The following is a 16,056-nucleotide window of genomic DNA, read 5'->3' on the forward strand; positions in this document are numbered from 1 at the left end:
ACGAGAGGAGAAGGACAGAGAGGAGAGCTAGCTTTTCTCTCTTTTCTCTCTTCCCCAATTGTGCTATGGTGTTGAACTAAGGTCCAGATACAGTTGCATTGTGGTTAGCCAGCCAGATCACCCGTGATACAGGTCAGTATTCGACCTCCATCCATGTCTGCAAGCGCTGCTACCTTCAAGTAGGTTTTGCTTATGGTGTTGGATGGGTGTGAACGTGTTTTTGACTCTAAAGGGTCACCTTAACCCTTAGATTAACCATTCGGACGTAATGCTTAACCTTAAGATTTTGGAGTTAATGCCTAAACAACCTTAAACACTTTGAAATTTGACATTTGCAACAAGTTCAAAGTTTGATGTTTGAGAAGCACTGATGAACGTCTAATTCTGATGGATAGCTGTGGTTAGCAGGTGTGTGTAGGCTAGTCAGAGAAGTGTATTAGCCGCACGCAGGCTCACACACACAGTGTATTAGCTCCACATATACAGCTAAAAAGCCTCAACAGAGTACTACATTAATACTACACAATGTCTGCAGCCTGCAACTTAATATCATAGTTTCACTTCAGGATGTGAGGTAATTTGATACTATAGTGCTTCTTTCATACACATTCTTTGGCATTGTTTACTATAATAAAATGCATACAGTGTATGAATTTTTGGGTCTGATGTGTGTGACCAGGTTATATTGGGATAGTGAAAGTTTTGTGTGTGTGAGACTGTGTGTGTGTTTGCTCCCGTGAACCCAGTCAGCAGGGAACAGGATTCTCACATCCGTCTCACGCCAGTGGAGAGGTGTATGGGTCAGACGTCTGGAGGTGTGTGTGTGTGTGTGTGTGTGTGTGTGTGTGTGTGTGTGTGTGTGTGTGTGTGTGTGTGTGTGTGTGTGTGTGTGTGTGTGTGTGTGTGTGTGTGTGTGTGTGTGTGTGTGTGTGTGTGCGTGTGTGTCAGTGGCAATGTCTCTGTGCCCATATAGTAATTGTCAGAGTTTGGCAGGGCAATCAGTTCCATGCCACTGAACTCCATCTCTCTACACACACACACACACACACACACACACACACACACACACACACACACACACACACACACACACACACACACACACACACACACACCCATGTGCACGCGACCATGGCTGGAAGGGCAGAGCTGCGAGATTCCCCAGCAGTTGAAAATGAAAGTTTCTCCAAGTTCAGCCATGTCACTGTTGACAATGACAGTGATGCTGTCATGGAATGAGCAGAAACTATGTTGGACATTCACACTCACACACACAAACACACACATAAACACACGCACGCACACACACCTCAGCATACATGTTATAGGTGTTATGTGTGTGTGTGTGTGTGTGTGTGTGTGTGTGTGTGTGTGTGTGTGTGTGTGTGTGTGTGTGTGTGTGTGTGTGTGTGTGTGTGTGTGTGTGTGTGTGTGTGTGTGTGTGTGTGTGTGTGTGTGTGTGTGTGTGTGTGTGTGTGTGTGTGTGTGTGTGTGTGTGCGTGCGTGCGGCTCATGCGTGCATGCATGTGTGTGTTTGCATGTCTGTGTGTCCAAATTAAAGTGTGAGCTATTTTCATCCCACCATCATTATCTTTGTCCTCAAGTGTCCCAGTCCCTTTAATATGGTAATGTTCCTGTAGTCTCTGGCAAGGTAATTGTTTAGTGCTTTGAGTTTGACTCTCTGCAGTGTCTCTCTTGTACCCAACTCCTCTCTAAATACGTTTTAATCAGGCAGGCTTAAACTAAATGTTTAGTGCACTGACTTCAACTGTGTCTAGGACATATGCTGTTGGTTTATTGTTTTGTCTTTTATCTTTAAAAGATACATTCATAGAAATCATAACGGAAAATACAGGTAACTTACAAAACAATATGCTTTTATGTACTACAATTTTATAAGTTGTTTATGAAGATAATAGTTGTAGATTTGACTACACGCACACACACTCGCCAGTCGCATACTCACACGAACAGACGCACAAGCACACACACACACATTCCTCTGTTCCCGGTTTGAGTTCCCAGACATGACTCTCCAAACCACCCCTTAATTTAATTCAGAATGAAATTAAGGAACATTCCAACAGCCTCTCTCTCAGCAGCAATATATAGGCCAAAGCCAAGGGCTGTTATTTGACAGTAAACCCAAAAGGAGCAGCACAGAGAGGGGGCTTAGATTTCACTAATCCCCCCCATGCCTGGGTGAGACTGCCATCTTTCTCCTCACTCTCTCTCTCTTGCACCTTGGGTTTTTCACACTACTTCTTTCTCTTGCTAGTTCTGTTTCCATCCCCCCTCTCTTTCTTCTCCCCTCTCTTTTCCTGGGTTGTTTCTAAGAGAGATACAGCCTGCTGTATTTTTGGCTGAAGTGTTGATCCTGTTTGTGTATCGCCCCAGGCCTCTCCTCCTCTCGTCCTTTCCTCTGCTCTACCGCTCCACTTTCCACTCTTCAGGAAGAGTCCTCTCTGTCCTTATTTTTTGACTGAGAGAGAGGCAGAGAGAGCGAGGGCGGGATACTGAGGGAGAAGGAGAGTAAAAGATAGGGGAGAGGGAGAGAGAGCGAGAGAGCGAGGGTGGGATACTGAGGGAGAAGGAGAGTAAAAGATAGGGGAGAGGGAGAGAGAGCGAGGGTGGGATACTGAGGGAGAAGGAGAGTAAAAGATAGGGGAGAGGGAGAGAGAGCGAGGGCGGTATACTGAGGGAGAAGGAGAGTAAAAGATAGGAGAGAGGGAGAGAGAGCGAGGGCGGGATACTGAGGGAGAAGGAGAGTAAAAGATAGGGGAGAGGGAGAGAGAGCAAGGGCGGGATACTGAGGGAGACGGAGAGTAAAAGATAGGGGAGAGGGAGAGAGAGGGGTAAAATATATGTACTGTATTGGCTGCTGGAGGCAGAGAAGAATAGGAAAAAGGAGTTCAAGCGGGACACAGAGGGAGAGTATATCTAAGAGAGTGAGAGTGAACGTGAGCGATAGAGAGAGAAAATACATGTTTTTCGTATTTAGTCACTGCAGTCTGTGCAAGGCCAACGGATTGATGACAGTCACCCTCATCTCTGCCAAGACACCATACTGCAAAGCACACTACACAGTTTTCCTTCTCGGTCGTTCCACCTCAAAGGATTTAGACACCCACCATCTCAGATTGTTCTGAAAATAATTTCTGTTGTTCGAAAGAGATCGGATAAGAATTCGTGCAATATTATTTTGTTGAAATTAAGCTAATTGATTGCAACCAAATTGGCCATTTTAATATTCAATAAATATAGTACCTAACATCCAATTTGGACTAACCTTTGTTCTAACAATGAGATAGACATGAGCATTCCAAAGAAATGGTCAAAAGCCATGGATACCTCACACCCCACAATCCATTCCAATTCCACCCCAACAACGTGCATATCGTGTCAGTTCTCTGTCTTTGACAAGTTGTATGGAGTTGCGGCTAGGAGTATTGTTTCTTCATCTTATGTAATGTATTCTCAGTGAATAATGGTGATGTTATTGTTTGTTCAGAGAAATTTGTCATTGAAGTTGTTGGGTTTATGTCCCGTCTTACATCCTGATGTTACCGGGTTCTGACATCTAGATGGTGCTGTTCCTCTTATTAGTTGATATTCTTTTAAGGAATCCCCCACACCCACATTGTTAAAGTGATAGTTCAATCACATTACAAAATTAAATATTGGTTTTCTTTCCCTGTAAGCAGTCTATGGACCAGGTATGACAGCAACCAAATTATGAAAGACAAGTATTGTAATTTTGAATTCCGTAAAGTGAGTGTGGAAGAGATGAAAAAAAGTATAGTTGTCTATCAACAATGACAAGCAACGGGGTCTGACAACTTGGATGGAAATAGTGGAAGATATTGCCACTCCTCTATTCCTTATTTTCAATTTAAGCCAACTAGAAAGTGTGTGCCCGCAGGCCTGGAGGGAAGCAAAAGTGATTCTGCTACCTAAGAATAATAAAGACCCCTTTACTGGCTCAAATAGCCAACCAATCAGCCTGTTACCAACCCTTCGTAAACGTTTCGGGAAAAAAATGTTTGATCAGATACAATGCTATTTTACAGTAAACAAATTGACAACAGACTTTCAGCACCCTTATAGGGAAGGATATTACACAAGCACAGCACTTACACAAATAACTGATGATTGGCTGAGAGACATTTATGATTAAAATGTTGTGGGGGCTGTTTGGTTAGTCTTCAGTGTTATAGCTTTACATCCCCTGCTATATTATGGAAAAATAGTTACCTGTCTAACATAACACAGAGGCTGCTCTTTAATGAAAGCCTCTCCAACATAATCCAGGTAGAATCAGAAATTCCCCAGAGCAGCTGTCTAGGCCCCTTACTTTGTTCAATCTTTACTGACATGAGTAAAGTCAGTGTGTCTATGTATGCAGATGACTCAACATTATACAAGTAATCTACTACAGTGACTGAAATCACTGCAACACTGAACAAAGAGCTGCAGTTAGTTTTAGAGTGGGTGGTAAGAAATAAATAAGTCCTAAATATTTTCTAAAACAAACTAACGTTCTTTAAAAAAACAATTACCTAATAGCAGGAACAGAGGTCAGAGGTCAGAACCTGGCAATATCAGGTTGTGAGATTGGACATAAACTGAACAACTTCAATGACAAATTTATCTGAACAGGAAAGAAAAAAAAGAGACATCACCACATTCACTGAGAATACATGACATAGGATGAAGAAACAATACTCCAAGACGCAGCAACATATTAGTTGTCAAACATAGAGAACTGATAGTATATACTCGTTGTTGAGGTGGGATTGGAGTGAGGTGTGGGGTGTCCGTGGATGGCTTTTGGTCCAAATCTGATGAGATATTGTAATTATTGAATATTATATTAATCCTATAAATTCAAATAGACAATTTGGGTGCAATCCACAACCGAATTTCTTCAGAAATCAAATTATATTTCAACAAAATAATGTATCCGGAATCCTTATCTTATTTAACGATTTCAGAACAATCTGAGATGGTGGGTGTCATTGGCTTGATGAAATGACATGGAACAACCCTTATTCTGTGTCTCTGTAGCACCAATACACACAGTCAGTACAGCTGTCTTTCTACTTGTACTATTTTTACTATTTCTACTATTTTCTCTTGCTGAGTTTCTCTGTTTCTCTGCCCACCCGCCAGCACACCTTTGCATTGACCCCATACCTCGGTGTGTGCGTGTGTGTGGGGTTGGTTCTGTACCCTCACATATAGACAGACAGAGGTGATGATTGTGAACTGATATCGACACAGCTCAACGATAAGGTTAGCACACACACAATCTATCCCTGTGGGAATTCACTAACCGACACTCTCTCTCTCTATCTCCCTTTCTCTTTCTCCTCTTCTCTCTCTCTCAAGCGTGAATAAGAGTATAGATGCTGAGTGTGTGATAGAAAGCGAGGAGCATCAGACACCAGTGGACATCATCTTTCCAGACCAAGTTCTTCTGAGATTACAGATACAACAAGGTAGGACTCATCTTCCTCACCTTCCAAACCTATAAACACACACACACACACACACACACACACACACACACTACTACTCTCAACGTCTATCTATCTATCTATCTATCTAGTACCAGTCAAAAGTTTGGACACACCTACTCATTTAGGGGTTTTTCTTTATTTATTACTATTTTTTACATTGTAGAATGATAGTGAAGACATCAAAACTATAAAATAACACATATGGAATCATGTAGTAACCATTTGTTTTAATATTTTAGATTCTTCAAAGTAGCCACCCTTTGCCTTGATGACAGCTTTGCACACTCTTGGTATTCTCTCAACCATCTTCACGAGGTTGTCACCTGGATTAGATTTCAATTAACAGGTGTGCCTTTTTAAAAGTTAATTTGTGGAATTTCTTTCCTCCTTATTGCATTTGAGCCAATCAGTTGTGTTGTCACAAGGTAGAGGTGGTAAACAGAAGATAGCCCTATTTGGTAAAATAACAAGTCCATATTATGGCAAGAACAGCTCAAATAAGCAAAGAAAATTATTTAAAAAATAGAGATATTTCACCTTTATTTAACCAGGTAGGCCAGTTGAGAACAAGTTCTCATTTACACCTGCGACCTGGCCAAGATAAAGCAAAGCAGTGTGACAAAAACAACAACACAGAGTTACAGATGGGATAAACAAATATACAGTCAATAACACAATGGAAAATCTGTTTACAGTGTGTGCAAATTAAGTAAGGAGGTAAGGCAATAAATAGGCCATAGTGGCGAAGTAATTACAATTTAGCAATTAATACTGGAGTAATAGATGTGCAGATGACAATACATCATGATTTTAAGACATGATGGTCATTCAATACGGAACATTTCGAGAACTTTTAAAGTTTCTTCAAGTGCAGTCACAAAAACCATCAAGCCCTATGATGAAACTGGCTCTCATGTGGACCGCCACAGGAAGGGAAGACCCTGACTTTCCTCTGCTGCAGAGGATAAGTTCATTAGAGTTACCAGCCTCAGAAATTGCAGACCAAATAAATGCTTCACAGAGTTCAGGTAGCAAACACATCTCAACATCAACTGTTCAGAGGTGACTGCATAAATCAGGCCTTCATGTGGAATTGCTGCAAAGAAACCACTACTAAAGGCAACCAATATGAAGAAAAGACTTGCTTGGGCCAAGAAACATGAACAATGGACATTAGACCAGTGGAAATCTGTCCTTTTTAGTTTCATCTGCCGTGTCTTTGTGAGACGCAGAGTAGGCGAACGGAGGATCTCCGTGGGTGTGGTTGTCACCATAAAGCATGGAGGAGGAGGTGTGATGGTGTGGGGGTGCTTTGCTGGTGACACTGTCAGTTATTTATTTAGAATTCAAAGCACACTTAACCAGCATGGCTACCACAGCTTTCTGCAGCGATATTCCATCCCATCTGGTTTGCTCTTAGTGGGACTATCATTAGCTTTTCAACAGGACAATGACCCAACACACCTCCAGGCTGTGTACAGTCCATTTGACCAAGAAGGAGAGTGATGGAGTACTGCATCAGATGAGTTGGCCTCCACAATCACCTGACCTCAAACCAATTGAGATGGTTTGGAATGAGTTGGACTGCAGTGAAGGAAAAGCTGCCAACAAATCAAATCAAATCAAAACAAATGTTATTTGTCACATACACATGGTTAGCAGATGTTAATGCGAATGTAGCGAAATGCTTGTGCTTCTAGTTCCGACAATGCAGTGATAACCAACAAGTAATCTAACTAACAATTCCAAAACTACTGTCTTATACACAGTGTAAGGGGATAAGGAATATGTACATAAGGATATATGAATGAGTGATGGTACAGAGCAGCATACAGTAGATGGTATCGAGTACAGTATATACATATGAGATGAGTGTGTAGACAAAGTAAACAAAGTGGCATAGTTAAAGTGGCTAGTGATAAATGTATTACATAAGGATGCAGTCGATGATGTAGAGTACATATGCATATGAGATGAATAATGTAGGGTAAGTAACATTATATAAGGTAGCATTGTTTAAAGTGGCTAGTGATATATTTACATCATTTCCCATCAATTCCCATTATTAAAATGGCTGGAGTTGGGTCAGTGTCAATGACAGTGTGTTGGCAGCAGCCACTCAATGTTAGTGGTGGCTGTTTAACAGTCTGATGGCCTTGAGATAGAAGCTGTTTTTCAGTCTCTCGGTCCCAGCTTTGATGCACCTGTACTGACCTCGCCTTCTGGATGATAGCGGGGTGAACAGGCAGTGGTTCGGGTGGTTGATGTCCTTGATGATCTTTATGGCCTTCCTGTAACAACGGGTGGTGTAGGTGTCCTGGAGGGCAGGTAGTTTGCCCCGGTGATGCGTTGTGCAGTCCTCACTACCCTCTGGAGAGCCTTACGGTTGAGGGCGGATCAGTTGCCGTACCAGGCAACAGCCCGCCAGGATGCTCTCGATTGTGCATCTGTAGAAGTTTGTGAGTGCTTTTGGTGACAAGCCGAATTTCTTCAGCCTCCTGAGGTTGAATAGGCGCTGCTGTGCCTTCTTCACGACGCTGTCAGTGTGAGTGGACCAATTCAGTTTGTCTGTGATGTGTATGCCGAGGAACTTAAAACTAGCTACCCTCTCCACTACTGTTCCATCGATGTGGATAGGGGGGTGTTCCCTCTGCTGTTTCCTGAAGTCCACAATCATCTCCTTAGTTTTGTTGATGTTTAGTGCTCAGCATATGTGGGAACTCCTTCAAGACTGTTGGTAAAGCATTCCTCATGAAGTTGGTTGAGAGAATGCCAAGACTGCAAAGCTGTCATCAAAGCAACAGGATGGCTACTTTGAAGAATATAAAATATATTTCAATTTCTTTATCACTTATTTGGTTACTACATGATTCCATATATTTTATTTCATCGTTTTGATATCTTCACTATTATTCTACATTGTAGAAAATAGGAAAAATAAAAAATACCCCTTGAATGAGTAGGTGTGTCCAAACTTTTGACTGTCACTGTATATATTATCTAATTTACACCTCATTACACATTACAGGTATTAATGGCTATCCAGACCCTCCCTCAAATGTAACATTAACACTGACACTGACTACCTATCCTATGAATGACAACTTGCAGTTGTATGCATTACAACTAATGCATACATTAGTTGTACACAACCCTCACTCTGACTCTGCCTTTCGGACTTTCAGTTTTAAGCTGACTGTTAAAAAGTGTACTATGAGCTCTGTGAATATTCATAATAGCTAGTGGATGTATGGAGTGAATGTTTGAATGTTTGTAATTTATTTCTCCTTTATTTAACTAGGCAAGTCAGTTAAGAACAAATTCTTATTTTCAATGAAGGATGGGTTAACTGCCTGTTCAGGGGCAGAACGACAGATTTGTACCTTGTCAGCTTGGGGATTTGAACTTGCAACCTTCTGGTTGCTAGTTCAACGCTCTAACCACTAGGCTACCCTGCCGCCCCTACCCTGTATTAGTTTATGGATTTATGGAGTGAATAGTTTACATGTTTCTAGTAGTTTGTGGGTGTGTGGAATGAATAGTTTATATATGTTTTATAGTTTGTGGGTGCATGGAGTGAAGAGCTGATATATTTGTAATAGTTTGTGGATGCATGGAGTGAACAGTTTAATAGTTTATTGAATCTCATTACCATTATCTCCATACATGGGAGACCAGAGGCTATTAATATGGCTTGGGGGAAGAAATCCATATAAATGTAATTAATACACAGGCGTTCCCATACAATTACTACACCAGAGCCAGAGAAACTGGGCCGGGGGCAGCAGGGTTCCGTGGGACTGTTTAGGCCTGGATGTGTGTGTGATGGACTTGGATTGCAGAAATATGCATGCCAAAGCTTTGGGGAACTTCTTGGAAGAATTTAAATACCGCACCCTCCCACCCTCTCTCCCTCCCTCTCGCCTCCCCCTCGCCTCCTCCATCTACCCTTTCTCCCAAAACAGTTTTAAAAAATGGACTGAATCAGTTACAATTGAGTTTTTTCTCTTTTTTACCTCCCAAAAGCGGTAGAATCTATCATTCGCATTGAGGACTCCAGCTGGATTTAGCCTGATGCTAGAAGGGAGCTACAGTAGCTAGTGTGGTTAGCTCAGGTCACCAGGGGAGTGATGGAGCTCCAGAGCTTGAGGGGGGTCTGAAAGGATTAGTACACAGGCCAGGTGTTGCTTTGTGTGGGTAGAGTTACAAACAGCGAATTATTTGGCTGTGAATGAACTAGGTTAAACCTCTACAGGATCAGTGGGTCCACCGTGGGATGGTTGAGCTAACATAGGCTAATGTGATTAGCACGTGGTTGTAAGTAACAAGACATTTTCTGATATTGGCAGAGCTTAAATTCTTGTTAATCTAACTGCTTTCTTCAATTTAGAGTAGATATTACAGTGAAATAATACCCTGCTATTGTTAGGCACATTAGGCACATTTGGGCAGTCATGATACAACATTTTGAACAGAAATGCAATGGTTCATTAGATCAGTCAAACATTTAGCACATACACTGCTGCCATCTCGTGGCCAAAATCACAATGGCACCTTGGCTGGCATAATACATTATGACCTTTCTCTTGCATTTCAAAGATAATGGCACAAAAAAAAAAAAAAAAAAGCTTTTTTTCTTTATATTATCTTTTACCAGATCCAATGTGTTATATTCTCCTACATTAATTTAACATTTCTACGAACTTCAAAGTGTTTCCTTTCAAATGGTATCAAGAATATGCATATCTTTGATTCAGGTCCTGAGCCACAGGCAGTTAGATATGGGTATGTCATTTTAGGCGGAAATTGAAAAAAAGGGGCGGATTCTTGGCGACTAGTCGTAATCCAAAAATGTAATGTGAAACTTGACTGAAAAACTTGTACTCATCAAACCAAACACTCTCCAACACACAAGACACCAGTATAGAATATAACTAACTATAAGTTATACATTTTTATTCCAGTGGATTCTCATATCACTGCACTGCAATCCACTGTGGTGCATCCAAAATTCTGCCCTATTCCCTACATCGTGCACTTCCTGGTCAAAAGTATTACACTGTATAGGGAATAGGGTGTCATTTTGGACAGACCCCAAGGCATTTTATCAATATTGGTGGCTTTTAGTCTGCTTTTCCAATGAGATTCCCTGTGCGTTTTATGATGTATTTTATATGATATAGTGAATTGTTCTCTCTGTGCTCTCGCAGGCAGTACCATGCCTCTCTCATGTCTGATAACTGCTGTTGATCAATAGCAATATAGCATCGGTGTGTGGGTGTGTTTGTGTTTGTGTTTGTGTGTGTGTGTGTTGATAGCGTGTGGGGGGGGGTGGACAGCACAGTGAGTGTAGTACTTCTCCACACGAAGCAGATTGAATTTCAGTGTGAAATGGCCCTCGCCACCACCTACCCATAATCCTTCACACCTTTTATTATCTTTTCTATTATGTCCTCCATCTCAGTTTTACACTTCATCATAGCTCCCTCTGTCCTACCTATACTACCCCCTCGCACAGACACATACACAAACGTATACACACACACATATTGCTCCCCTGTTCCCCCCTCCACCATCTCCCCTTTATATGGATGACAGTAGTATTTCAAAGCGTAAACATGTCCTCCCCTGTGTGTCATGTCCTGCCAACAGTGGCCTGGTAGTGGTATTTTTGCGCGTGTGTGTCTGCATGTGTGCTTGCACGTGTGTGTGTGTGTGTGTGTGTGTGTGAGTGTGCATGAGGTAAGAAGCAGCACCAATGAGAAAAGAAGAATGAAGATAATTTAAATGTCTGTGTGGGACAAATCAGAGTCTATGTCCCAAATGGCACCCTATTCCCTACATTTCCTATGGGCAATGGTCAAAAGTAGTGCACTATATAGGGAATAGGATGCCATTTGGGACTCAATCCCTTTCTGCCCTCTGTCAGGCAGCCATCTTATATGGGCTCCTCAGAGGCAGGCCAATCCGATGGCCGATTGATTTTAATTGCTGGGTGTTAGATTGAAAGTGACTAAAGAGGGGAGAAAATAACAATCAATCTGCAAATGGAGCAAGGAAAGGAGAAGTGGTGAAACTCTTGACTGTTAATGTAGTAACTTGAATCAATGAATGGTAAACGATTTGTGTTTGCGTGTCCGAGAGCACATGCTTTAGTCTGTTTGTTTGTTTGCAGGATAATCTGTGTGTGTGGGGGGGCATGGTGTGTGTGTGTGATTTAAGGAGGCAGGGTATGAGGTGCGTATTCTGTGAACACGCTAGTCAAAGGACGACACACAACTGACACTCTGTCATGGTGTGTGTGTGTGTGTGTTTGTGTGACTATTGCGTAATGTCGCATTCACGTGCTTGTCTGAACTCTGAAATATCCGAATTGCTAACTTGTTGAATGCAGCAAGTGTTCAACTACAACCAGTTAGCAAGTCGGACATTTCTGAGTTTCCTATCAGATTAATGAGGCATAAAATGTGCACTGTAAAAAATATCCTGTAATTTTTAGAGTAAATTACTGGCAGCACAGTAGCCAGGAGATTACTGTACATTTACAGTAAAAAACAGTATTTTTTACTGTAGATTTGCAGGACTTTTACTTAAAACACAAACTTTCAGCATAATACTATAACACCTTTCAACAGAAACATGCTGTATTTCTAGAATTTACAGTGCATTACTGGAAGAACAGTAGTACACAGTTGCAGATTTACATTGTGGGCAGCATTTATATTGTATGTATTTGATATACATATTTGTCCTCTTGCTCAGTTGTGCACCGGGGCCTCCCACTCCTCTTTCTATTCTGGTTAGGGCCAGTTTGCGCTGTTCTGTGAAAGGAATAGTACACAACGTTGTATGAGATCTTCAGTTTCTTGGTTATTTCTCGCATGGAATAGCATTAATTTCTCAGAACAAGAACAGACTGCCAAGTTTCAGAAGAAATTCATTTGTTTCTGGCAATTTTGAGCCTGTAATCGAACCCACAAATGCTGATGCTCCAGTTACTCAACTAGTCTAAAGAAGGCCAGTTATTTTGCTTCTTCAATCAGGACAACAGTTTTCAGCTGTGCTAACATAATTGCAAAAGGGTTTCCTAATGATCAATTAGCCTTTTAAAATGATAAATTTGGATTAGATAACACAATGTGCCATTGGAACACAGGAGTGATGGTTGCTGATAATGGGCCTCTGTAAGCCGATTTAGATATCCCATAACAAAATCAGCCGTTTCCAGCTACAATAGTCATTTACAACATTAACAATGTCTACACTGTATTTCTGATCAATTTGATGTTATTTTAATGGACCAAAAAATTTGCTTTTCTTTCAAAAACAAGGAAATGTCTAAGTGACCCAAAACACTTAGTGTATTTATGTAAAACAAATACCAAGTAGCTCGCTTAACTACAAAAACATTCTAAATAACGATAACATAATCTTTTTACTTGCTATGAATGTAATATGTTAGGATAAAGTAATCCTTCTCACCCCCCCCCCTTAAAATATTTAGATGCACTATTGTAAAGTGGCTGTTCCACTGGATGTCATAAGGTGAATGCACCAATTTGTAAGTCGCTCTGGATAAGAGCGTCTGCTAAATGACTTAAATGTAATGTAAATGTAATATGTTCTTGTTAATCTACCTTAGTTTAATGCACTGACTATAAGTTGCGCTGGATAAGAGTGTCTGCTAAATGATCAAAATGTAAATATAAAAAATGAACTCTTGCAAAGCACACTGCTGGGTATTATTCTAATGAGCTCTGCCACAAAACAAGGCCACATTTTAATAATATCCAGCAATGGGCTTTGCAAGTGTTCATTGTTACATTTAGATTTAGATTTTGGTCAGTTAGCAGACGCTCTTGTCCAGAGTGACCTACAGTCAGTGCATTAAACTAAGGTTGATTAAAAAAATACATCACAGACATAGCAAGTAAAACGTCTCTGTAACTTACTGAGAATGTTGTTGAAGTTAAGTATACATTGGTCTTCAAGGTATTTTGTAGTTGTAAAAAAGGCGCAGTTTAATGTTTGTTGGCCCGTTTCTGGCTAATGCCAAGTATTTTACTATAATAATTACAGTAACTTGGCACCAGCTTTCTTTACGTTACTGTAGTATCAGAGCAGTGATTACAATACAAGACTAAAACATGTACATACCTATTCTGTAATCATAATATTGCTATTTTACAGCATTTTACTGTAAATACATTGGATTGGTAGTGATGGGGAAACAAAGATACATAAAGCATTGAGCATTTCCAGTCAATTGTGTCAAAACTTGATTCATATCTCAAGGCTTTGATCAACACGTTCTACACTAATGGCACCTGCTGGTCAAAATAATTTAGACCAGCCAAATTATTATAGATGACTCCCACATGCCATAACGCCTGCACAGGGTTACATTTTTGTCTTCTAACAAAACCAATATCAAACCAATCAGGTGGTTGTTTGACAAAGCAAAGCATTGGATGTCATTGATCACATGCTTCTGATCAAGTGATACAAGCATCGACACACTGCTTAGCACTTATGATGCATGCCTCAGAGCTTCAGTGTCAAACGTAACATCACTAGGCAAAACAGATTAAGCGACATGGCTAAACACTCAACCATTAAAGGATTGAGACTTGGTGCCGCTCTGATCTGTCCCCGATAGACATTAAATCTTTAACCTATTGCGACAAGCAATCCCGTATCCGGGAGCGTAATTATAGCCTCAAGCTCATTACCATAACGCAACGTTAACTATTCATGAAAATCGCAAATGAAATTAAATAAATATATTGGCTCACAAGCTTAGCCTTTTGTTAACAACACTGTCATCTCAGATTTTCAAAAACTGTTTTCAACCATAGCTACACAAGCATTTGTGTAAGAGTATTGATAGCTAGCATAGCATTAAAGCCTAGCATTCAGCAGGCAACATTTTCACAAAAACAAGAAAAGCATTCAAATAAAATCATTTACCTTTGAAAAACTTCGGATGTTTTCAATGAGGAGACTCCAAGTTAGATAGCAAATGTTCAGTTTTTCCAAAAATATTATTTGTGTAGGAGAAATCGCTCCGTTTTGTTCATCACTGTTTGGCTAAGAAAAAAACCTGTATCCGGGAGCGTAATTATAGCCTCAAGCTATAAGAAAAAAACAACGCAAACTTTTTTCCAAATTAACTCCATAATATCAACAGAAACATGGCAAACGTTGTTTAAAATCAACCCTCAAGGTGTTTTTCACATATCTATTCGATGATAAACCACTTGTGGCAGTTTGGTTTCTCCTCTGTTCAAAATGGAAAAATGCACGCACCTGGAGATTACGCAATAGTTTCGACGGAGGAGACCGAGCGGACACCTGGTAAATGTAGTCTCTTATGGTAAATATTCCAATAATATGCCTACATATACGTCACAATGCTGCAAACACCTTGGGGAAACGACAAAGTGTAGGCTCATTCCTTACGCATTCACAGCCATATAAGGAGACATTGGAACACAGCGCCTCCAAAATCTGGCTCACTTCCTGTATGAAATTTCATCTTGGTTTCGCCTGTAGCATTAGTTCTGTGGCACTCACAGACAATATCTTTGCAGTTTTGGAAATGTCAGAGTGTTTTCTTTCCAAAGCAGTCAATTATATGCATAGTCGAGCATCTTTTCGTGACAAAATATCTTGTTTAACCTCTTGGTCCTACCTGGAACGCAGGCGTCCCATCTAGAGCTCTGGAAATGCAAATGCGCTACGCTAAATGCTAATATTATTAGTTAAAACTCAAACGTTCATTAAAATACACATGCAGGGTATTGAATTAAAGCTACACTCGTTGTGAATCCAGGCAATAAGTCAGATTTTTAAAATGCTTTTCGGCGAAAGCATGAGAAGCTATTATCTGATAGCATGTAACACCCCAAAAGACCCGCAGGGGACGTAAACAAAATAATTAGCATAGTCGTCGCTACACAAACCGCACAAATAAAATAGAAAACATTCATTACCTTTGACCATCTTCTTTGTTGGCACTCCTAGATGTCCCATAATCACTATTGGGTCTTTTTTTCGATTAAATCGGTCCATATATAGCCTAGATATCGATCTATGAAGACTGTGTGATAAACGGAAAAAAAAATTGCGTTTCATAACGTAACGTCATTTTTTAAAATTCAAAAAGTCGACGATAAACTTTCACAAAACACTTCAAAATACTTTTGTAATGCAACTTTAGGTATTAGTACACGCTAATAAGCGATAAAATTCATCAATAATAATAATAATAATAATAAAATAATAATAAAATTCATCAGGAGGCGATGTCAATTCTATAGGTGTCTGTTTCAAAAAATGTCTTGGAGAGAGCTCGACCAAAACATCCGGTCGGAGACCGGAGGGAATCGATTCCCTTGATTCGGTTAGACCAAGAATCAATTGCGAATCAAATGACAAGACTGTAGACAACGTGTGGAAGCTGTAGGCACTGCAACCTCGGCCTCATTTAATTCGATTAACTTTGAACAATTCCTTGAAGTCGCGGATGGAT

The 16,056-nt window shown here is 40.5% G+C and overlaps 1 protein-coding gene across 4 annotated transcripts in view; it reads left to right on the forward strand.

Annotated features, from left to right (window-relative positions):
* The window catches only part of LOC118361047 (RNA binding protein fox-1 homolog 3-like), an 886,398-nt gene that overhangs the window by 133,117 nt on the left and 737,225 nt on the right, over positions 1–16,056 (forward strand). For all 4 annotated transcript variants that reach the window (XM_052473505.1, XM_052473504.1, XM_052473533.1 and 1 more), the window contains one exon: positions 5,392–5,501. The gene's annotated coding sequence lies outside the window, so the exon portion shown is untranslated. The remainder of the gene's footprint in view (positions 1–5,391; positions 5,502–16,056) is intronic.

The sequence above is a fragment of the Oncorhynchus keta genome, chromosome 2, assembly GCF_023373465.1.
Source record: "Oncorhynchus keta strain PuntledgeMale-10-30-2019 chromosome 2, Oket_V2, whole genome shotgun sequence".
Taxonomy (NCBI): Eukaryota; Metazoa; Chordata; class Actinopteri; order Salmoniformes; family Salmonidae; genus Oncorhynchus; species Oncorhynchus keta.